The sequence below is a fragment of the Hylaeus volcanicus genome, chromosome 6 (assembly GCF_026283585.1).
Source record: "Hylaeus volcanicus isolate JK05 chromosome 6, UHH_iyHylVolc1.0_haploid, whole genome shotgun sequence".
Classification (NCBI taxonomy): domain Eukaryota; kingdom Metazoa; phylum Arthropoda; class Insecta; order Hymenoptera; family Colletidae; genus Hylaeus; species Hylaeus volcanicus.
The window spans coordinates 11,741,267-11,765,573 of NC_071981.1; the positions used below are offsets into that span (position 1 = coordinate 11,741,267).

At 38.0% G+C, this 24,307-nt stretch overlaps 1 protein-coding gene across 2 annotated transcripts in view; it reads right to left on the reverse strand.

Annotated features, from left to right (window-relative positions):
- Nucleotides 1–24,307, reverse strand: part of LOC128878118 (uncharacterized) — a 218,804-nt gene that overhangs the window by 108,277 nt on the left and 86,220 nt on the right. For both annotated transcript variants that reach the window (XM_054126021.1, XM_054126020.1), the window contains exon 2: nucleotides 16,870–17,000. The gene's annotated coding sequence lies outside the window, so the exon portion shown is untranslated. The remainder of the gene's footprint in view (nucleotides 1–16,869; nucleotides 17,001–24,307) is intronic.

The following is a 24,307-nucleotide window of genomic DNA, read 5'->3' on the forward strand; positions in this document are numbered from 1 at the left end:
GTCGACGAGATAAATCGACGCGTTACACGCTGGATAGACAATTTTCCATTTATGAACGGCTTTAAAAGCCCGTGAACGGACTATAATGGAAGCGGCGAGCTTCGCGATTAATATTGAGTGGATTAAACATCGAACGCGAGTTAAATTAAATTGGCGTCGATCATTCGCGGAGCGTAGAACAACACGACGCCAGAGCACCTCGAGCATATTTCGCAGATGGGATTCACAGGACACTTTGAATATTTCATAAGAAAATAATTCAATGGAGCGGCATTCTTAGAACGATACAGAAATTCTGAGTGGTTTTTGTCATATCATCTCTGTTCGTGAGTGAAAGACACGTTGCGGGAAAATTGTTATTTTCCACGTGAACCATTCTAGAATTTTCGAGAAATTACAGTGATATAAAAGACGTTTGTCGTTACGGAATATTTTTACATCAAACAATCAAATTTGATTACTGCTTTTCATAAGCGGAAAGAAGAATGTTCGGCAATTATAAGTACAAAAAGCTGTAGTCGAAAGTTATATCAAAAGGATGGAATCTATTTGTTGAATGATGTTTCTCTATTTTTCAATATCTTTTGTACAGAATAAATAACCTTAATTTTTGTATCTTTTAGGAAACGAATGATGCTTATGATAGAATAAGTGAGACTTTGCTTTCCTTTACAAATATGGAAATATAAATAGCTTTTGAAGCATTCTCGAAACAATTAAATAACCTGGATCAATTTCAACGAAGATACTGGAGGTGCTCTGCGCCATTTTGGCAATCTGCAAGTGAAAATCAGTGTGATACATCGGCGAAGAGATCACTAATATTGGAAAACAGTTCGTCCTTCAAGGTTATCGTCGTTCTCTGTACGGTCATACTGGGATTCCCCACAATGGTCACTGAGATTTCCACGAAAGGATGTTGCAGCATGATTTCACTTAAAGTGTAGCCCTCTCTCGTTCACAGAAATTTTCACTATTCTTGTCATTTCGGCTTAAACACTTCTCACAATTTTCTCATCTCTCAAAAACGTCCGAAACCACAGATTTTCCGAAAACGCCATGAATTAAACAAAAAAGAAATGTCACAAGAGTACTCAGAAATTCGATATCGGGATTTCAATCGCGCAAAACAATCTGAAATTGCTCCTCAACGTATGGTATCGTTGTAATAATTTCTTTTTTTATATACGTTTATTTAAATCTGATTCAATAACAGAGATCATTAGCCACTATCTAGAAATTACAAGTTTTTGTGCAGTCATTATAGTGTACAATGTTGCATATGTTAAATGTTTGTCAAATAAGTCGATTTCTTCAAGAAATTGTATGACTTCTCTGCAACCAATTTTTTCTATTGAAGAAATTTGTCTACATTAAATGATTGGTTTGATGTTCCTAAATACATTTTTCATTGTAAATATATACATGTGTAAACTTTATTCCTATTACATATTTACAATGGCACATTTATTTGGAAATATCAAACGTATTATTTAATTTAAACCAAATTCATCAATAAACATAGAGAATTTAAATACTTATGGGACTAACTGTACGTCTATTAGTAATAATTTCTAGTTACATTCGATTATACAGATTTCACTCTCCCTTTTATTTCCGCGCGATAGAAAACCCAACTCGTAGAAGCAGTAGGGCCAACCGAACGAAGGACCATTGATCCGTTCCGATTGTAAGAGGGTCATGGCAATTTCCCATAGCTTATTTTGCCCTTTTTCCTACCGAGCGTAATATTCCATTTCAATTGATGACCGCACGGGACCGTTCCATGAAATTCTGAATGCTTTGTAGCTCTCGGGACATGTACCCTTGGGGAGGTAATCCGATCTTTTGATAAATCGCTTCCAGTTTCCTCTACCGGAAGAATTTCGTTGAAAAAAGCTTACTCGAACTCGCGTAGTATCGATTTCCGGAGAGGGGATGGTAAATAACACGGGACCATCATTAGTGGGGGATTCGGAAGAAATTGGTCTTGGATGATTCAATACTGTTCGATAGACCTTATGGCGATACAGTATATTTGCCATGAACCACCTTCGTTAATAACCACTTAGTGTCCTTTTTAATATTTTGAAAGAGTTTCTTCTAAAAAGGATAGAGAATTAATAGAATCTAAAATGATAAACATGATTGACACACTTGACTCTGTCTAATTACCTATGGCTTACAATTTTAGGAATAAGAAAAATAATAAATCTAATAACATTTTTGCAAGAGTTTCTTCAAAAATGGACAGATAATTAAAGGAATGTATAATGATAAACGTAAATGAAATACCTGCTTTTCTTTGATTATCATTGACAATTTAAAAAATAAAAAGAAGAGCAATAACGCAACATACAAATAAATACGCGTAACATATAGAGCGTAAAAATGCGTTTGAAACTGTATTTTGTCGCGGCTTAACTCGGCATCCGCACGCAAAATAATGGTGTGCACTTAGCTCTGAAATTAAGGACCGGCGTACTGGAAAATGCTTTAACTGCGTCTGTATATCTTCAAATGCACCATTGAGTGCATTTAAGCGGCTTTTCGGATTCAACCAACGGCTTGGAAAATTCAGCCTAATTGAGAACAGAAATTGCGAATACGAACAGTATAAAAGTAATAAAGAACGCGGTTGATAAACGAAATGGTAGCTATTACTGTTCAAGGATGTAACGAATGACGAATCCCTTAATGTTTCGAGTGAAACACAACGAAAGCCGGATTTAAGGAGTCTCTTGAGTGTATTTTGGGATAAAGATCCATTCCAATATTTTTCTCTTACCTGCTGTTCGAGTCAAGATAAAAAGTACAACCATGATTCGATACTAAAAGCTCCTTCGACTTTACGATATTGTCTCGTATTTTAGACCCGCACAATTTCTTTCTCTGCTTTGAAAATATCCTCAAGACATCGGAAATGGCTATCAGGCAATAGAAATTGTGTTAAATGGCAGAGATAAAGTTCCACGCCTTACAAATTGTCCCAATTACTACTAAAAATAGTATGCCGATCGAGTCAATGACAGGCTTAAGTAATACCGGTACCTTATCTATTATTTTCAAGCAATATATTTTGTACTTATCCGACAACTGTAGCTAAGAAACATTTACGAAGCTTAAAGCATTTTAGACAATATGTTGAAGTCTCTATATAAATCTGTCTATATCTAAATAAATATACTCTATTAATTGAAGAGTATGCTTACCAAAATAATGATGAGAGTAATGTTATCGCAAGGTAAACTATTCTTAATAATTATGAGGATGATGCAACCACAAAGTACATTTAACAAATTTTTAAACCTTTGGTGAACATAAAAATCACGTGATAAGATTGATCATAAAAAAATACTTGATAAAAAATGAAAGTTGTAATAAAAAAACGGATCCACTATGTAGAACCACTATGAATTTGCCATGTTATCGTTTGTGGAAATTTGAATGTGCAAAAAACTACAAATTGCACACAGTATGCAATAATATAAAAAATTATTGAAAGTAAATTTCGTATTTTAATATTTACAGAGTAAAATAAATTCCTATTTTGGTTCAATATTTGTAGACACGTCTGTAAAGATTTTATGTTGCATAAAGATACGCAGTGTAATGATTATAAATTGTGTTCCGTTGCAGTAAGTTCGAATGAATAAAATTATGCAATGTACAATCAGTAAAGTGGGATTCGTTAGAGGAAGCTTTTGATTGCATTGCATAAGATACGGAACGCAATCATTAGTCCAGACCACATATTTATCATTTTCATAATTATCGTCGTTTTATTTGTCCTACCACATTCCGACAGAAATGCGTACAAATATCATTCGCAATCGAGTAAATATAACCATCTCTCAAACACGAGCGACTCCCTATGGACTTCACGTGTCACTCGAATTCGAGTGACACAGCAGAGAATGCAGGTACTAAATAATGTTCAGTTCTCAATCCACCTTCGAAGTTTCGCAAAAACTCTACATTTCGTGGTGAATCGAATAGAAAAAAATCAACAGAGAAATGATTCGTCAAGAGCAAGCGAAACTTGTGATGCAAATGGTAATGGAATTGAACTATTCCTATATGATAGACAAAAATTACAATAGGATAATATTTGTTTGATTAATTGTGAGCAGAAGTTGTTATCTATTTTCATCTTAAATATTTGTTGAAAAAGTATTGTGAAATATCTCAAAACTACTTTGATAACGTAATTAAAACAAAATACCTATGACGGGAAATTCCTTGAAAAACTAGCTGTGCACTCTTCTGCGTTCAGTTTCCATGACTTACCTGAAACAAAAAGAAGAAGTCGAGTTAGCAATAAAGTATAACAATTTTAGTTTGAGTTATGTCCGAATCGAAGACTATTTTAACAATGGAAGGCCACGTAAAAAAGAACTTCACTACACTTAAACACTATTTACAGTTGTTTATAATATCACAGGTTACTATTGATAATAATAAATAAGTAACAAAAGTCTATTGATCTCGAATTCAATTCGATATATTTACAGTAACGAAGCTGGCCTCGTGGCCTGTCGCTAACAGACAATGAGACGAAGAAAAATTCCCACATTTTTCCTCGCGCTTTCTGTCAGCTGTCCAAGTCAGTGAAATGTCGCGAAATAATTCGACAATCGCGACTTCCGTCGACTTCGCGATGCCGTCTGGAGACGGGGCGCAAAAAAGCAGCAGAATAGCAATCTCCTCTCTGAAATTATATTTCAGAATCCGCAAGTATTCGACCATATTCCGAGTCTCTTGATCTTAAGGAGCCCTCGAGGAGCGGATCCAGAGGCTACAAAGTACCCAAAAGGCAGGAACCAGAAGACGACGGAGGTTCCTGATGAATATACCCCCGAACGAAGACTTTCGAACGCGAGGTCAGGTGGCCCCTTTCCCGAAGAGTGTCTCGCCATACATATTCGAGTGGCGTACCCGCGGCTTGATCCGCCGAAAGCGGTCGTCTTTGTGATGGAAATGTCTCTACGGCGATGCTCTCGTCGTTTCCTGGACGCGTCTCGCGGCAGTCTCGTGAACTTCCTTTATCCCCGACACAGATAAACATGGACGGGAAAGGGTACCGGTGGTTGGATCACGATAGTCGCGATATTATTATTCGGAGTATGGCAGTTCGAGGCCGATTATCTGCATAGAAAAATACCGACGTGAAGGAGATGTCTACGAAAGACGTATTTACACCTTCGTTTATAAGTATGTGGACACTTCCTCAATTGGAATAAGTGTCTAAACCAAAGTTACGAATCTGTTGAAGGCAGAGTTGTTTTTTCTCGGCTACAAATGTCAATCGTTGAGGTAATAATTGAAATTAATTGAAAGAAAGTGTTATACAGAGTGTTAAAAAAAATCATTCAATATTTATATGGTACATAGGACACACTGTACTGACAAGGAAAGCTTTTTAGGTGTCCGCCTCTGATTGTTTTTATTTTGGGATATGTTTTAAAGCACCGAAAAATAAGATATACGTATTTTTTTATACTGGCCCGTTTTTGTATTTAGGGGCCGAAACGACTTCTTAAAGTTTCAGCTGCAATTCAAATGCCGACAGTAGATTTAATTGAGAATCAGTCAGTTGTCAAATTGTTTTCAACGTTATTTTAAGGCCATTGATATTTTGTGATATATCACAAAATGTATAATGTAAGTATATACATTTTTAACTCGACAGCGTTGTATTTATTCTTGATACAAGTTTAACTACGTATGATACTTTAGCGTTGGATTTAAATCTCTTGCTATTTGAAGTGTCATTTGATTCTTGAGAAGCTAACCGTATTTTGAAACGTATTTTGAAATGTCCAAGCGACTGGAGAGAAGTGTTTCGATCGACTCGATGCTTAAAATCGAGCGACGCCCCCATCGTCTGGAACGTTTAATCGATCCGATCATAGCAATCTGTTTCCACTTCGTAAATAATTGTCGGCTAAGATAGCTCCCTCGGGGTGAAGGCTATCGAGATGACGAACGGGGAGTGGATCTCCGCTGGTTCGGAGATTGAAAATTAAAACAGTACGAAAGCGAAGAATCGGGAAGATACTTCACTATCGCATGGAGTAAAATTTCTTTGTGACAAGCTCCATTTTGAAGTTAATTATTTTTAAAAATACACGGTACATGCGATCGATGAACTTGTTTGTCCTTCAACATTATCTTAACTTAAGAAATGTTTTCGATATTTCAATTTGAATAACAAGTATCCACTTTTAAGGTAGTACACTTGTTTTACCACTTTCGAGACTTCGAATTTTCATAATTTTTTTGCAGTCGAAGTACGCCACATACATTTTCTAGATTTGGTACATTTATTTATATATGTTTATACAAGATTTTCTTAAATTTACAACTAGTCTGTTCAATTTGTTTCGAAGTTACGAATTAATATTTCACGTTACGTCAGAAATGTTCTCCTACACTTTCGATTGATTTTTGTTTACGAAATCACTCTATTTCCGCTCGAGCTGTAAATTTGAAAACATCGTGAACATGATATCGCATTGTTTTTCCTTGAATAGAATTAATATGTAGAATGCGTTGAAAAAATGTCGCTGCAGAATATAAGAATATCTCGTCAATTTTAGATCGCTGAAACATTCTGCCTTGGTACTTGCAGAAAAGTAATTCCGTGGCGAAAGAAAGACCTCCTGTGCAAGCTGCATTGGGTCAGACGTTATAGTCAGTCTTACTAAGGCAAGATTACTCGACGCTATCCACATTCTACTTACTCGTCGTACCGCATTGCATCCAATTCGGGATTGTCTTTTTTTCTCTCTGTAATAATTGAAACGTAAAAAGAACAGAATGACAACAGAAACGCGGTGCCAACGTTTTTCTAATTGAAATTCAAAAATATTTTAGAAGTGAACGTTTCGAACCGAGTATATTAGAAGTAAATATCTGATAAAAGTTGCGAATCTATTAATATCAATTATATCGTTTATGTTTCGATATGTTTATGTTGCATTAGCGAATATATTTTATTAATCGTTTTTTTAAATATCACATTAGTAATGATAAAAAAAACTATAGAGATAACTAGGTAATGTTAACATTTCTTTTACCAAACTTGGATACTATTAATTTCTTCATTGTATCCGAAGTAATATTATCTCATTTATTTTATAATATTTCGCCATAAATGTTTTTGATACATTGAACATCCTTTCTGAACTTTTCTATCCAAACGGTCTCATAGTTCCACTATAAAATTGAATGTAGCACTCAAAACATTTAATATTATTACATGTTGTTAAATACACATCCAATATAGAATTTGGCAACAAAAATTGTATAGTAATAATTTACGGTGTATATTAATTATTCATTAAAGGTACCAAGTGTCCACATATTTATACACGCGGGGGTATATGAATTTTTCGTTTGTCATTCATTTATTTTCAAGTGCGTGCTGTTATCTATAACTTCGTAAATTCGTTAAATTATCGCAATACAATCTGAAAATTGTTCTTAGAAAATGTTTATTGAGAAATTTTGAAAAATCGCGTCGCTTCAGGTTTGTCTCAAACCAGCTTTAATAGAAGTAATTAGCATCGTAACAGTTCCCATTTCCATTCAAGTATATTGTAAAAGAAATTGTACATTTTCTTGAAAAGCAGTTAAACGCCCGCTTCGTTTCACATTCTGAACATTTTCATCCAATTCGCGAAAGAGTATCCGAGAGGAGGTGTCTTTTGTGCGCAAGTATTCTGCCCGCAGACGCAATCGGTTTTAAATGTCATTCGAGAGTGGGCGATTCATTCCGGTGTGTTCGTCGAAACAATAGTTTATCTGCGTGTCGTGTAACCAAAAGAATTACAAAAAGGTCACTTCACAGTCACAGTCAACCGTTGCTGTGTGGATGGTTGCGTTCAATCTGCGTTAACGTTCTTATTACACTGCTACAATTCCCAGTCCGTAATTCAAATAGAAATCCCGTTTCGCGTAACGAGTTTCAAATCACAGTTTTGAAATCCTTGAATGGCCGATGTAATCCAAGTGAAACGGAGTTTTACAAAAACAATGTCTCCATTTACAATGGATATTGGATTTTGTTACGATGAATGTGTCAACGGTTAGGTGAAAATCGCGAGGAAGAATTTCGGAGCTTTCTTAGTTCTAGAAGCATTAAGGAAGTCCAAGGGTGCGTTTTGTTGAATCCTACAGCCAAAAAATATGAAAAATATTATTTTCCTCGGTCGGAAATATATTTCCAAAGAATTAATTACCGTTGCTCGTGATTTTAAGTTAGTGGTTTAGAATATAAATTGGTTTAATTAGAAACAGAGATTTTCTAATTCTTTGAACACTTTATCGTCTCAAATATATATTAAATATCTAAAAGTATTCAACCATAGAACCATTGATAAACACTGATAATGATATATAAACTCAAAGCACAATTTTATATGCATAAATTTTAATCTAGATTCGCCCTGATGTGAGAAGTTGCAAGACAATTGTTGCACTCAGATTGCTTGTAGACCATTCTATTATAAAATATAACACCTATAATAGATACATATTGATAAGGAATTAAATCAGAGATCAAAAAGGCACACAATAGATATGTGATCTCAGAGTCACGTGAGCTTACAGAGGACTGAAAACAACATATTCACAATAAAAAAAAAAACTTTAAAAATCGTTTTTCAATGAATAGTATGGAAAACTCGGGGGAGTATTGAAAATGTCTCTCTCTTCGCTTTGAACGGGATGGTTCGTAGTTCAGTTCTTTTTGCGACTAAACGAAAAGCAATATTTTCAACTGACGTTGGTGCCGATCCAACAACGAAACGCGTTCGTTGCTCTTCCACTTTACAAGGGCCTTAATTGCGCTCGCTGCGAGCATTTGCATTTCAAGTGGCTATTGCTTGCCTGCATAATGTTTGACACAGCTGCAGCAACTGGGATGGGCCAGGTCGGTGGAGGACGGCCGTAAGTACCATGAGAGGCCACTTTGTATACCGTCCTGTATTACCCGTAACCCAAGCGTGCACAGTGCACACGTTGCGGCAACGACGCATCGGACTGCGGTGTGCGTTTCGCGCTGGCTGAAAAAATTCACTTGCCTCAATTGTCTGTTAGTGGATTTCGAATTTTAGGAGCGTATTTTTTCTAGGGATCCATTTTGACACGTAATAGCCGTTCGGGTAAAAATACCAATTTCAGAAGGTATTTTCACACGTAGGACGTGTGAAAATTATAGCTACATTCAATAATTTTTTTTTTTATCTATTAACTTGATACAAGATCTGTTTGCTGGCGTTTATTATATATTGATTAATACAAAAATAGTATTATTTAAAGTTTGTAAATAAGATAGCGCTCTCGGAGCCATTACACAATAAGATATTTTCGAATAACTTTCATAACATTGATTACATGTGATTACTTAATTACATTACTCTGATGACGACCTCCATCGTCATTTCATTCGGAAACTTAAGTTACAGATTGCGTAGTTCTCTTATCACAGTTGTAACGCGAAGTTTTATTATTACTTGTGTTCATTACACCGGTAGTTAAAGTGTTAATACACAGAGAGTGTACTATTATAGGATCCATATTCCTTTTTTCTTTCGAGTGTATAATAGCCCGTCGTACCTCAAAGCGACCACCCTCTCCGACGAATATTACGTACAGTACAGTATTTTTACCGTTTTTTACCGTCTTTCCGTGTCCTCAATCCTTTACTAAGGCGGGTGCCACATGCTAGGATACACCCTCTGTATTTCACTCTGCGAAACGAAACGACAACCAAAAGTCCACCAGACTGCCCTGAACTACGACCAAAGTTGCGAACTACGTCTCCAGTTGTTATCAGTTGCACAATTCACAGAGAATCGTTTGAAACTGCTCGCTGTCCTCTTAGCAGCTCGCGTTAAAGTATCTTGTAATTTCGAAACAGCCTGCCCCTCGGATAGAGAGTGTAAGCTGTACGAGTGTTACGAAGCAAAACGAAAATGGAACGTCCGCGAAACTACCCTGAACTACGATTCAAGTTGGAAACGGTGTCTCGATGCGTTATCGGTTGCTCCGTTTCGCAACGAATGTATACAATATCGACCTACATTTGGCGATAAAATACTCAGGACCGTCGATCCCTTTGCTATGCTCCGATCAGCTGGTATTGGATTACGTTATCGGCGGAAATGAAAGAATTCGCATTACCTTATCAAACTTTTTATTTAAGTAAAGTAAATGTATTTACTACATTTTCTATGGGGAACTTGTTCCCTCTTTCTCTCTACACAAAAGAACATTTTCTTTAAACCTTCAAACTGTAATTGGAGCACTGCAATGCACATTTTTCTATAGAAAAAAATGCTGCAGAAATTTTTCGTGATTGCAAAACTTTTCCTGTTTCCGAAACGAAATGTAAATATTGTCAGTTGGGAGCAGGGACTGTTGAATCGCTGTATTTACAGTGCCTGGTTAAAAATTGCTACGGTTCACAATCCTATTGACTGTCGGCGCTGTTATCCGATTTGTCCCGTAACACTGCGAGGATGAATGGAAAGAGGGAAATACTTCTCGTGGAAACTCAGTCGCGATCAATCGACCTGCATCGTTCTACGGGGACGCGAGCAAGTATCACCCACAACAGCTTTCGAAAAATTTATTCCAAGCCGCTCGCTGGGAAGGGTTTTATGTACGGCGAGCTTTCACGAGCAATTTCCCGTGGGGTGAGCGAAATAACTGCGTATATCCCGTAGGTGGGGGCGGCTCTAACGTCGTTTTAACGACGCGTCGGCGTCGAGAGAGCGATGCGGACGAACGACAGGAACGGAAAACGAGATTTTCTTGCGGGCCTCGAGTGACGAAAATAAAAAGTGCCTCGCGTCGAAAAATCATAGCTCGCGGTCCACGTCTTCGAGGACTACGGTCGATCGTCCTTGTGGTTTCGAGAGATTCCCTCCATTTCAGTTGCAATTACTTGAATGACATATTGAGATGAAATAATAGTAGCTTTTTTTTTAAGGTGAAATTCTAAAATAATTCGAACATTAAGTTATCCAAGATTAAAATGCGATCTGTTATCTATAATTTCGCAATTACGTTAATCGTTAATGAACAAAATCCATATTGATAAATGTGTATGTATACACTTTGAAAATTAGTCTTGAATCTGATCAAGAAAACGGACTCCAACCATCAAACCGTTTTTAAGCATCTTCGCTTAATGGGATTCGCCTCAAAACATCAGAGCTTTGGAGCAACACAAACTTTGCGAAAAAACATAAAGAAAAGAGTCTCCAAATTACTCCCCAACTTCTTGCCAGACACTGAACAACATGTGGCCACAAGCGATTTCTGTACAGAAGAAGTTATACAGCATTCACTGTATTTTTCGAACCTTACGCCAATAGATTATCAATTGTTCCGATTGCTGTCGAATCAAATGAGGAGCGTTACTGACGAAGATAACGACCGTCTAGATAACTCATTTAACAGCTTTTTCAAAAACAGACCTGACCATTTTTGGCAGAATGGCATAAAAAATTTAGTAGAGGGATTGGAGCAGGTCGTAAACATTGAAAGAGAACACATTCATTAATTTGTTGTTCTAATGGTTGTAATTTTCAATGAAACCTTTGAACAACAAAATTAGCTAGTTGTACCCCGCTGTTTCACTCGCGTGGAATACTATCGTTATTCTATACTAAAAATGTACCCAATGTTTTGGACTAAAAAATTTCCTAACTGAATTGTCTTCATAATTAAAGAACAGGAAATCAATTATAAAGGAAATTGAAAGAAATTTCAATCTCTTTTCACCCCTTCAGGGGTTGAATTTTTTAAAATGCCTTCGTATTCCTTGCATACATCATATAGGAAACCTATGTGCAAAATTTCAGCTATTTAGGTTCAAGGATTTAACCTGGGCGTTGATATGTCAGTGAATCAGGGCTTTCATTTTTATACATGTATATATGTATATATGTATTTTATACATATACTTCATACTTCCAATTAGTCAATTACATACAGTCAGTGTAATAAGTATTCGTAAAGGAACCATTTATTTTAAATTGGGTGCTGTACGAATACTTTTTACATTGACTGTAGGAATGTGTCACGTTGTTGCACTAATCTTCACCACCATTTAGGTAATTACACCACTCTATTCCATCAGATATTGATGTATTTCTGGGCGATGAATTGGTCCAGGTAGTTCCTACAGCATTCCACGAAATTATGCTGAAGTTATGTTTATTTTAAGTATGCAAAGTTAATGCCTCGTATAAGAAAAAAATATCCATTTCAGAGAAAGCGACGAGTCTGAATATTTTAAGTAAATAGATCGATGTTCAGACACTTTTCATCCTCTTTTTTGCGAGAGCGAACTTTTGGAAAGGCGTCGAACGGGAGAAACAAAATGACACTTCGATATGACAGATACGAAGCAAGGAAATTAAATGAAATCTCGAAACTCGAACGAGATAAAACCTTCTGCAGCCAGAAACTGTTTTCGCATCGACCTGCTGTCGTCGAACGGTCACGTAGACCAGGGATTCTCAATGGGGACTTCGTGCCCCCAACAGACCATACTGTATCTCTTTAGGGGTAATACAATGATGCCATAGTGTAGCATAATATTAGATATGCAAAAGTTTCCATCGTTTTTGTATGAGATTTCTTTATCATTAATGTACAAGCAGTACAATATATTTTAATCGAAATATTTTCTATCAGTTTTAACTTCTTGAACATTTTGATATGCTTTGGAAGAAAGTTTATACAGAACGAATCAAATGGAAATCTGATTGTACTAACTCAGGTGAGCAGGTTGTGATAAGGCTGCAATTCTAGGTCCATTCTTCTAAAACTGAATTTGCAAAATGAATAGATACAATGTAAAATATATACCTTGATCTAAGGGACAATTATCAAAATTTCGAAAAATCCTTCGAGATACGTTCAAATATCACTAAAGACTACACCATATTCAAACTTCGTCAGAATCCGAGATGTTACTTCATTTGTGTTCGATTTGATGCGGAATGAGATGTTTCTTAAAAATAATATTTTTGTCGCGCGTCGAACAAATTTTGACTTGCGGTGCACTAGAGAATTGCACTTGGCTCGAACAAGTTAACAAGACAAACGTAATCTCCACGTATCGATGGAGGCTCGATTGAGCGCGATTCACCAGTGTTTGCCAAGGCCAATGAAGCGTATTTATTCGATCTTCACGCAACCGATCGTCCGTCTTCCGTGGATATTGATTTCTCGCCAATCAGGGCTTAAGCACGCCACGAGGAAACAGACAAGGATAGACTCGCGCAAGAACCGTAAGAGAAGAGAGAAACGGGCCAGGATCTCGCTGGCCAGATCAGAATTCAGCGGCTCGTGTAATGCCGACGGAATCAGAATGTACTCGCTCGGAAAAAATCCACCTCCTTTTTATCCGTTCTGCAAACTTTCCGTATCCCCGACTAACGTAGTTCGTCTTATTTCACCGAGTAATTTCTCCGCTTTGAAACTCGCGTTTCCTTTTTCGGGATTGAAAAGCGTTCGTAAAACGTACTCTCGAAACCACTTCGCAACAAGAAGTGGGGAAGGTTAATTTAAAGCAATAACCGGCTCGGGTGACTTTTTACGAACCCCTTGCGTTTCTGTTTGATCAGCACAACTGTATGCAACGCTGGAACGAAGGTACCTCTGTTCTGCAAGAGAATGGACACGGATATACATCGGAAGCGGGGGAGGGATTAGACTCATCAATTTTTGAAACTAATTGTACTTTGTTAGTAGATACTACTATGGAGGTCTGTAAAGGGAAAAGGGTGAAAGAGGAAAGAGTGGAGGAAAGAGAGTGCGTTTCGTTTCGGGTCTGCTAGGTGGACTTACTACATAGTATGTGTTATTATTAGACTGCGGATCTTTATGCATTTATAGGAAATTTGAATGTGCAAGAAACTACAAAATGGAAAAAATATGCATGAATATAAAAAATATTGAAAATAAAGTTCATGTTATAATATTTTCGGAATAAAATAAATTCCTATTTAGGTGCAATTTTTTTTTGTAGGCATGTTCGCGAAAATTTTATTTTGCATAAAGATCCGCAGTCTAGTTATTATAATATAAAAATAAACAAGGAAAAATTAAGTATTAGATCCTCTAATAAGGACTTATGTATAAAACTATGTTACAATCTATTTAATTATAATTTTAATTCGTGTTGAGAGAAATATATGCCTCATGCCTTGGAAATTTGATGCTATAGAAAAGTTTGAAGTAGGGGTATTTTGGAAAATTGAAATCGATAGACAGTTTGGGATAACATGGCGTTTATTTGTGAAAGTACCTTCAAAACTACTCGCTTAGTGATCGCAGAGAACTACGATGGTTTGTCGTATCTTTTATTCAATGCCTTCCATTAGAAATACACATTAGTGTATTTCCCTACCATACTATGAATAACAAACTCCTTATAATTATTTTTGCTGTCTCATATTCATTACAAAAAGCTTGATGCGTATTTAGAAAAAAAAAATTAAAAAACAAAAGTAATGTTCACTGAATTTAGGTTCGACCACGGATGGATGAAACCATTCTCGTTTTTCTGAGCAAAACATGAATGAAAATAAAAAGGGTTACAGGAGAATTATTCGCCACGCGGCGTCTCTCATCTGTTGCACGCGAAGGATTAATTTCAAGCGCCGAGTAGATCTTGTTTGCAATTTCTTGCCCCGGGGGTATTAGTTCGACGAAATCTCCAGGTCTGAAATTTTGCTCCGGCTCGATTCGCTTGCATACATAGATGTATATATATCTGCAACATGGGAGGCCCGCGACCCCCGGGAGCCTGAACTTCTGTCGGTTTCTTGCCTAGAAAGCAACGTCAGGACGGTCGAGGTGATCAATGACGGAAAAGCTCGCGTTCATGATTAATTGGACAGATCCAGAGATCGTTAATTTTGCTAGAATTTTTGTTCTAACCATATGGAAACTGTTACCTTCGACGAACGATTCGAATTAATCGTGATGTCAGCAGATTATCGATCGACCTGATCCAATATACAGAACGTTTCAGTGACAATGGAACCAACCACAGCTGATTTTTCAACGCGAAAAATTAAATTAAATATGTATTAGGTTGTTCGCAAAGTTCGTTTTGTTTTACCAATAGATGACGTTACAATAGCGTAAACCCACATTCATTCAAGTAAGAAATGATCGTGATCTTAAATATTCACATTTGTTTTTGATATTAGATAATTGGACAGTTTTAGAAAGTTCTATCAGAATGTGTATAAGAAACTATATCGTTCTATTTGAAAAAACGGAGTTTACCTTCGCATCTCCTCTACGCTTCCATCGATAACAAAGTTTTTAGCTCCACGTTACGTGGCCCTTTGAAATCAAACAACTCTTGTTCGACACTTATTTTTCTACCCCTAAAAGTAAACGAATTATTGAGGTGGCCTGTTTTAAATGCCTCACTCTATATATTGAAATGTAGGTTAGGTATAACAAGATGATCGGAATATATAGTTACTGGTTTTAATGCTCTTTAGGAATAATTTATTAAAACGATAAAATTCATTAACCTAATGAAATTTTCTACCCTCATTTAGACCAATTTAAATTCTCCCACTAAGAATAAATGAATTCGGATATTTATTGAACTACTTAATAAAAAAACCTAATATGTTCTACAACAGGTGTTGCTCTTGCATTATAGAAAATCGCGCGAAGTACCCCTGGAAAGTTTGAAAGAAGTATCAAAATTAGTAACCATCCCCTTCGCATTTGGAGGCTTGATGCTCGACACCGTCGGTCAACCCTTCGAGGGTTACCTCGTAGAACTTTCAGAATTAATCCGTGTTAACTGGGAAACGAGTCTGTTTCTGCTTAGGCGAACTTGAAATGCCTCTACTACCCTCTCGTCTGACCCTGAGGCTTTCTAGGATTTCAACGACAAGCGCTCCGTCCCATCTCTTCTCTTACTCCATCGCTCGTCCTGTTTTCTCTACCTCATCTGACTACAAGGTTACGTCCCGCAAGAAGTTACGGTAGCCAGAACCTCATTGAAACTTTCGGAGAAATCGGTGAGCCGAAATTAATTAGCGGCAGAGACAACGATCGCTGCCAACTCCCAGGCGCTTTCACTGGCAACCGACGATCAAAGTTTACCCAAAAGTTTCCACTGTTCTGGGATCGTCTGTCTGGACTTGGAAGAAATTCGAGGAAATTTCGAGCTCCCGTCTGCCGCGAGATCCGCGATAGTTGTATCAAAATAGAATAAGTCCGTTCAATATTGAGACTTTCAGTTTATATTTTTAAGAAAAAGTTGAGATTGTCGCACCACTGAAGGTATTTCTCTTTTGGTTTCCTGTTTGGCATTCATTCATATTCAAATTCGTATTGAAAATTGTGTTAAAAGACTTATTATTGCAAGTTCAACCTTTCATTAATTTAGTTTTGGACTCCTTAAAGAAAATCTCAAATTTTATTCCTTTCTCGATTTGTCACATAAGGGGGTACACCTTTTTTTCCACGTCATAATAAAAGATTAAATTGAATATGGCAGTCAAAACATGTAATATTATTAAATGTTGTTAAATGCATATCCAATATAAAATTTAGCAACAAAGTCATATAGTAATAATTTACGGCGTATATTAAATATTCATTGAAAGTAGTAAGGGTCCACATATGTATGAGCGAGGGTGTATAATTATTTATACTACGGTACATTCAATGTAATGACCATCACATTAATTATTATTAATAGTAGTGGTAGTATTAAACAAAGAGCTGTTGAAATATTGATTTAAAATAAGAGGCTCGAGGCTCCAGACCTCGAGTCTGTGGGGAAAAACGAAAATTGCTCACCTTGACCCAGAGTTCTTTTTTTAAGTTTCCCACGGTTATTCAATCACGCTCCTCTCGTCTGTCCAGGACTTTTCTCGGACTCTCGTGTTTCTACCCTGAATCTTGTTGTCCCCCGGGTGCTCAGCCACTTCCTGGAAAACACCGGAACAACTTCGATCAATCTCCGCGTAGCGTAGACGAGAATTCGTGTTTTAAGGTTAAGTGGAAACCGGCCGGGGTGGCACGAGAGGGGAAGCATTGCCAATGGTTTGCTAAACGCTGCCTTATTCACAATGGACCACCCTCCCCAATCTGTTCCCACGCGAAACGGCATACGCTCGAACCATTGTTGTTCGTCGGTTCTTTCGCTATTCACTCTTCGTGAACTAATTAACCGCTTGTTAGAGCAAGCACCAGTGAACAGATTGTTCCCGTGGAAAATAATTTTCATTCCGCGATATAGTACACAGAATGAGTTAATAAGTATTGTCACTCGAAATATCTTGTTATTCTTTCGTTTTAGAAAGAGCTGTTTTATATAAAAGATTTAATTGGGCAATGCTTGCGTTGGAGCAAATTATGTGACAGTTGAATGAAGCAATTTTATTTAGGTCGCTGCATTAATTTTAATTCGCTATCAGTAATTGTACTTTATTGCACTGTAATAAAATACAGCACGAAAAATTATTTAATTTATTTCCACGTCGACGACTTTTATCCCAAAACGAAGGAAGGTGAAATTTGTTGGTTGTGAAAGCAATCAAAATTATAGAGCTTTGCTCTGGATCCGCTAAAGGTCTCGCGTGTGTATGCATGTATTTGCGTTAAAGGAACACGGAACGCTTTAATCGCTGTCACTCGAACGCGTCAACCCCGGACAAGTGGATTTTCACGAAACGTCGCTCTTATCGGTGGATGATCTTCAAGAAAGTGGCAGGAAAAGAAAAACTCCAAGAAGGGAGTCTTTGGATTCCTTTCTCCTTTCATCTGCTTACTTCTACCGGTGACGTTCTTCATGGTTCCCTTTTTTTTTTCACCGCCCCGTGGAGGCCCTTAACAGTCTCATTCTGTCCGTGTCACCCTATCGCGCGACATCGGGCCGAGTGTATACGTGCCTGACGGCGACGGCGTGTAAGACTTCTTCTACTTATTCTTTTTTTTCTTGCTTCTCTATTTCTTTTTTTTTTGGCAAGTGGAAATGAGATTTCCAGGGGCAATTTGAAGCGAGTTTGCCTGTAAAAGGGTCGAGATGGAGGTCTCGAAACGAAGAAGAAGCAGCGGGCGACGAGGTCGAGGACTGACGAGAATGGAAGACGGGCCAATGGAAATAGGAGCGACGGAGAAGAAGACGAACGGGAAAAGTGCTGGTGCGGAATGAGCTGCTTTATTATGACTCCTCGAGGAAAATTTATTTCGCCGCTTTGATCCGTCTCGAGATCCCTTCGCGGTGACAAACGGAAACTGATTGAAGGGTACGGAGAAAGGATCTCACGAAAAGAATCGCGTGGAAAGCATCCTCTCCATATCTTAAGCTAGTCGACACTGTCGACTCGACAGACAAAGTCGTCCGTATGTAGAAACGACTGTGGGTAATAACATTGGCTGGTTCACTTGCGATACGGTTGTAAGTATACAATATTACCGTCTAAGTGGAACAACAAAATTGGAAGACAAAATTGTTCAGATAACAGAAATTTTATATAATAGAACAACAAACGGTAGGTAATTAATTTTATTTAAGAATTAAGACAATGTGAAATAAAATAAATATAATTCGATTGTTCAATAAATTCGAAGAAACAATATTGTTCAATCGTTCTTCTTCGCGAAATTGAAGAAATAAATCCTATGGATTTCAAATTTTGATGACAACTCTATTATACATGGTGTCCAAAAAATGTTAGAGTTCCTTGAAAGGGGTAGTCCGGGGGGTGATTTGAAACAACTTTTTCCTTAGCGAAAATGTTGTCCGAGGCTTCGTTAAGGAGATATTAACAGAAAACCCTGACCAATCGAAGCCTATACTACTGCGGCTGTCTAGCGCGTAGCCTATACTACTGCGGGCGCTCCACCGGTATACTTAAGCTCTGATTAGTCGGAGTTTTCTAATATCTCCTTAACGAAGCCTTGTACAACATTTTCGCTAAGCAAAAAGTTGTTTCAAATCATCCCCCGAACCACCCCTTTCAAGGAACTCCAACATTTTTGGGGCATCATGTATAATTGTTTCGATATAGCTACATAGTTCTGTGACATTACATTCCTTTTATGCCTGAAACTATCTAAGGCCCTTTTCGAAAGCTGTAAATGCCTCGAACGTTATCGTCTTGGTCACCATGTGTACTTCTTGGTCAATATTTAAATCATTTTGCAAAATCGTTTCGTCGAAATAATACGATAGATTATTGCAATTTTTATTAGATCGGTACGACTCTGTTTGAAAAAATAAGTAAATAGTAGAAGACTTTTCAATTATTTGACGTATACACATAAGTTTTCTCCAATTCCTAAACTAGATTCCTGTATTACAAATAATATGGTTTTGAACACGTTGGCATTAAGGTTTGTAAACAAATTTATAAAAGTAAGAATTTATTTTAAACATGCAAACTGTAACTTTTATAAAGGAATGGGTGAATTTTTCATTCGAAAAAAGCACAAATCCAAAGAAATGAGAAACGAAAAATATTAAAATTCGCGGGAAAGGCAAATCTTATCGAGAAATTGCTGAACTTTTTAACAAATCATCAGTAGCTGTTTTCAAAATTGACATTATAGATATGAATCAAAATATTCCTCAAAAGATTCGAACAATTATCCGTTAAATTGAATTTAATAATTAATAAATGTTTCAAATAACATCTGTATGATGAAATCTTTATTGAAAAGCTGAGTGTTAACTTTCTTTAGCTATTATGTTTACAAGCAATATGTACCACGTTCCTCAATGCAATAATTCTCACCAAAGATTGCACGAAGTCTTTGTCGATAATACAGTACTTTGGAAAAAAGTCCAAAAAGCGTGAAACAAATTGACCGGCTCAATAGTTTTAGAGCTAATTGGGTAAGTGAACATGTAATTCAACATTTTCAATTTCGGCCACGATTCGACGAAAATTCATTCGCCGTTCACGTACACGACTAATAAGCTTCTTTTGCGGATTCAATTACACTCGTAACAAACACAAATTTCACGAGGATCGCGGGATTACCGAGTTTGCTAGAAACGTTTTCCAGATAACGGATTAAGGAGAGAAATGTGGTGGATTACCTTTAGATGTACAACGTTAACTTGCTCCTTCTAAGTTTCCGTCGACTTCAAACACATTTCCGGAGCCTTAATGCAGCTTAAATTGTTGTGATATCCCTGGAGTATAATATATTCGGGCATTACAAACGGTCTTGTGAACTAGCTATTAGTGGAGCAGAAAATACAAGACAAACAATTCCTCCTCAGGTTTCTTCATTTTATGGAAAAGTATTCTTCATTCTTTTTTCTTTAATAAAGACTTCTTTGTGATTTTCAAGGAAGGAACGAGCGGCTCCTGGCGTCAGCGGAAAAGTTTTGCGTCTCGCATAAATTCGCGGCAGAGGGGATAAGGGGAGGGAAGCGCGATGAGGCGACCGTAGAGAAGAATCGCAGGAAATTTCGCATCCGTTACCGTCGAGATACGGCATTATCAGAGAAGCTGACAGTCGAGACGTGGTAAGAAAAAATCCTTTCTCATATTTTAGCTAGTAATTGAGAAATACATTACAATTACAGACAAAGTATGACACCTCTCGGGAATATTTAAGAGAAATCTTCGCAGTCGTCGGGATGTTGCTTCTTTTTCTCGAAATAATCTTCCATCTATCTTCGGTTTAACGAGTGATGTTATCTGTACAAAGCACTCGTTTGTAACAAAATCAGTATTTTTCCCTTTATTTTTCTCAGCAAAAATTTGTAATTAAAACTTTTTGAAAATTCAATAATATATGTCTCTTTATCTTAAATGCCTTAAATCGTTTTCAAAATTTCTCATAAAATATTCTAGGAGAAATCAAACAATAATGCGATTTTCGATTTTTGTACTTTAATCCCTTCTTGAAACTTGGCATGTATTGTTTTTATTCGAATAGCCAATCGCAAGTCGAATTTGGTTCAGAGGGCAATTGATCCCCTTATCCAGCTATTCTTTCCTTTAAAAGAATCGATGTTTTGAATATATTATTAAAAAAAAAAGATATAGAATAATTTTGCATAAATGATATATTAATGGTGTTATATGAAAATACAGAAAACTATAAACTAATTAAACTAAACTATTCGGTTAAAAAAATATACATGTCAAATTGAGTAATATCCTTCTTTTTGAAGTCTAAATGAAGATAAAAAATCGCGATCATACTATATAGAATACTCCTTCAAAATATCTCTTCACAGGAAATAATGCACTTCTGAGCTCGTTTTGATCCATAAGCACAAGCTCTTCGTAGACTTCCTTTCACTTTGTCGCTTTTCACAGGTGTTTGTAGTTTCCTTCCATCAATTTTCCACGTATGAAAAATACAATTTGCAAGTATTCAGCGCCTAGACTGAAATAAAATTCTGAAACTCTGAAATCCGCGAAAATCCTCTGTCCAAAGAGGTGAAATGAGAATTGCGTACTGATGAGTTCGTCAGGATTGTAAAGCGAGCTCTCTCCACCCGTTCAACGATAATTCAGAACCAAGAGAACTCTGTCGCGCCGATCCAGAATGTACGTGTACTTCCTACTTTCGTTCACGACCACTCCAACGACTTTTCGTACGTGGGAACAAAAGCGGCTTTGATCCGTTCGTCGTGACGCCAGTCGACGCGATTCACTGCTGATTTCCATGCTGACGAAGCCCCTCGGCCTCGCGGCAAATAGGCGTTGAAAAGTTTCCAAAAAGAATCGACGATGTTTCGAGATTCACAGGCCATGTCGTTCCATTGAGGCCTACTTCTATTTTTTATTCATCGCTGATCGACGATTTCCCTCGTCTGCTTCCGCGATCCAACCATTTCCATCACTTCCACCGCAGTCCACGCTTTCAACGACGTTCAACGTGCGTAAAAAGGTGTGGAGGCGACCAGCCGACACCACATCTCCGTCTTACGCCTTGCTCAAATTGCGCGCCGACAAAATCGCGCGTAGCTAAGCCGCGGCAAGAGTGAGGGCAAGGTGTAGGTTTTAGTCGCATTAACCTAAATGCCGCGCGACCAAGTGACAAAATTCAAACCAGCTCGAATCGTGTTGCTCCTTATCCAACTTTTAGTTACTAAAAGGTATTCTGAAAAGGATGTAATAGACTTGTGATGACAAACTCATTGCATCGCAAGTCCTTGCATCATCTTCCAAATGTCTGCGAAGAATTAATAAAATTTCACCATTGTGTCTAAGATGTTGCACTTGTAAAGCGTAGCATTCCACGCACCTACTTGTTATATCCAAAGATATTATTACAAGTTTGCAGCCATTAGCTCGCTATTACTCGCGACAAAGGATAAACAAATGATTCTTTGTCGCGAGTAATACCGATTACCAGGTCTCACCACGTGGAGGTTGCTGCGAGTGGAGACCCGCGAGGGAGATAGAAGGAAACAAAATTCCTTCGATCTCCCTCTGTACAATCTTAGAAACTAAGTACGCGAAGAAGGAAATAGAAGGAAACAAAATTCCTTCGATCTCCCTCTGTACAATCTTAGAAACTAAGTACGCGAAGAAGGAAATAGAAGGAAACAAAGTTCCTTCGATCTCGGTGTCGGTTTCTATCAAACAATCCATTTAACTAAGAAAATGAAGCTAACACGCGAGAATAGACGCGACGCGACGCACATCGTACAATCGACTTACTAGGTCAGTCCCGTTTCCTCTTGGCGAGTCCGATTCGAGAGAAAGACTGACGTCTCCGATCAGTACTCAACTCCCTGCGTCCGCAATCGGAACTACCGTAGGATCCGGCTCAAGACGACCGACAGGTAGACTCTCTGCATCCAAGTCGGGAACCAAATTGACTCAAAATCAAGATACAAAGAGATATCGTCTCTGCATCTCCCCATCGGGTCATTGCTGACCCCGCCTCGGGCGCGAGAACTGACACCGCCACGTTTTCGCGGGAGCCGATCGGTCAAGCCGACTTTTCCAGATAGGAGGGGTTATGCCTCGCAACGGTTATGGCCTGCCTCTGTCATATACGCCCACATTCAGGGGAAATACCCCATCCGCGTCTTCCCCCAAATAATTGTTGTATTCGAGTCAAAATAAGGGGAGTAATTTCTCTGCGTGACTCTATACCGAAGACGTCTTACGAGAAGAAAACTCCCCAAATGTTGTTCGAAGCCAACAATAATTTGAGTTCAGAACGTCTTACGATGAGGCATTACTCTGATCGTGTTTGTATACAACTCGGCATTGGTCATAAACCGACTTACGCGAGGGCCCACTACCCGAGCAACCCGTTTCACCCGTCTTACGAGTTGGCAGACTCTACCCGAGTGTCGAAGCCAGCAACGACCCAACTTGACACGACTTACGATAAGATAACTCTCTGAATCTTGTTCGATAGTCAAAGTGGACCGACTCGGCATGTCTTACGAGAAGAAAACTACCCTGCACCTTGTACCGAATCCCAGGTAGATCCGACATAAGACGACTAACCAGGAGAGAGTGCTGAATTCGGAACGTATTGTCTTTCTCTCGAATAAGACTAACTAGAGGACGGCAACCGACTGTTCAGTTCGGTCACACGGCCGGTCACTTGCTTATTACATGAAGTCAAGTGACCGAAATGGGAATCGAAACAACGTGACAATATAGGCAAACGAACCAACAAATGAAGCTACTTATTTACGATTGTTTGATAAGAGACAGGCATTCGTTCGCGCGCGGCTTAAATTAAACTACAATAAGTATGCGAAGAAGGAAATAGAAGGAAACAAAGTACCTTCGATCTCCATTTATGTACAATCTTAGAAACTAAAGGACGCAAAGGAAATAGAAGGAAACTAAACTCCTTCGATTTCCTGGTCTGGTTCTGCCAAGCAATTATTGAAAATTTCCCTTTTTCAAAGGGGAAAATGAAGTTACAATGAAATCGCGAACACGACGCGACCGTGCAGACAAACTTACTGGGTCAGTCCCGTTTCCTCTTGGCGAGTCTTTAGCAAGAGAAAGACGATGTCTTTCTCTCGAAAAAGACTTGCTAGAGGACGGCAACCGACCTTTCTGTCCATCTACACGGTTGGTCACTCTGCTTATTGCATGAAACAATAATGACCGACATTGACGAAATTACGCGCCCGAGGGCGGCCGAACAAACAAGAGAAAAACGGGTAATAATTACTTGGCCTTATGTTCTAACGCGACTTAGAACTAAGGTTCCCACGGCGGATGCGATGTCTTCGCTCGATGGAAGCGACATATTCGTTCGATGAAATACCTAGATAAGAGAA